At 52.7% G+C, this 1428-nt stretch overlaps 1 non-coding gene across 1 annotated transcript; it reads right to left on the reverse strand.

Annotated features, from left to right (window-relative positions):
* Window positions 1-858: 858 nt before the first annotated feature.
* On the reverse strand, window positions 859-930 carry TRNAE-UUC (transfer RNA glutamic acid (anticodon UUC)). The gene has a single exon. It is a non-coding gene; the product is annotated as a tRNA-Glu (tRNA).
* Window positions 931-1428: the final 498 nt, after the last annotated feature.

Here is a 1428-nt window from a genome sequence, read left to right on the forward strand (position 1 = left end):
CTAATAATTTCCGTACCGTTTGGTTGTAAACAAAATTACTAGTCTTCTTACAGACAAAGTGAGGTTTGTTGCATTTGTTCCCATGCACTGCTCTTGCTGCTTGTCTCTTACCCCTCGGCTTCCAGTCAGCCACCAGGTCTGGTATAACCATCTCCATGTTCCTTGTTCCCTCACCTTGCTGTGATTGTGACTGAAGTATGCGCATAGGCTCACGTTGGTGGATTTACCTACGGCTTTTCTCTATCACCATTTGCCTGTGGAGCCAGGCTCTGGAAGGGGTACACAGACATGGGGCTTTTTGTCTACTCCACTAACACACCCCTTGCCCATGGCTGGTGCCCAGGCAGTGTGGGAGAAAGGCTGCACTCCCACGCTAACAGGACTCACGGAGGGTGTGAAGATGGCTAATGAGGGATCTGCAGTAGCAAAAAAAGACACAAGCTGCGTGTCCAGCCCTGTTGCCAGACCCGGCGTATCACAGCAATGCCCCGACCCATCAGCTGTCGACGCTCAGCTCCGCAGGGCTGTTGGTGTGGTCAGTACGCACTTGGCTGGATTCACCTCTGGAGCTGAGGGGAAGCTCTCAGTAACATACCTCCTAAAAAAGGTTTTCTTGTTTGTGGGATGGCTTGATTCGAGGAGAGACTGGCTCTGTAGTGCTGAGACATAATGCCGACTTATCGCCGGTGTTTCTTACTCTAAACCTGGCTCTGTACTCGCGCCAGGAAGTTCCGTTCGCCTCAGGGTCCAGGGTTGCGTGCGGGAGTTTGTGTTAACTGCGCTGCGAGGAGTAGGAGGTATCGCGCAGAACAACCAAAAAGCTGCTTTAGCACGCGAAAGAAATAAAAGAACTCACATTTCCCACACCGGGAGTCGAACCCGGGCCGCCTGGGTGAAAACCAGGAATCCTAACCGCTAGACCATGTGGGACTGCGTACCAGCTCTCTCTTCCTGCATTAGCCAATTCCTGCATGGCTTCGTTCCTGCACCGTCTCCTCTCTGCTTTGCCTCCCGTCTGCGCCGCCCCTCCGCGCTACGCGCTGCCCACCGCTCGTTTCCCCCTGCCCGCTGACCTCCGTTCACTGCTCGCTGACCTCTGCCCGCACCGTTGGTCAGGATCAGGGAGTGGGGTGAGGGGTGCACGGCCACTCCCTCACTTAAAAGATGAGGCTGGAAGTTGACAAAACTGAAGAAGTAGGAAATTACTAATGGGAAGATGAACAAATGAAGTACAACCTAAAAAGGCACAGAAATTTCACAACAGCCACTGATGTGCTCTGAAACAAATCTGAGCAACCACAAAAGCAGGCAGAACAACTGCACTACCCAGTTTTGACCGAGGACAGCCTTATCAGACACTGGTACAAGGCAGATAACAGGTGGCACACTGAAGTGGCTGGCTGTGGATGTACAGGAAGAACTGAGTAT

The sequence above is a fragment of the Molothrus ater genome, chromosome 17 (assembly GCF_012460135.2).
Source record: "Molothrus ater isolate BHLD 08-10-18 breed brown headed cowbird chromosome 17, BPBGC_Mater_1.1, whole genome shotgun sequence".
NCBI classification, from domain to species: domain Eukaryota; kingdom Metazoa; phylum Chordata; class Aves; order Passeriformes; family Icteridae; genus Molothrus; species Molothrus ater.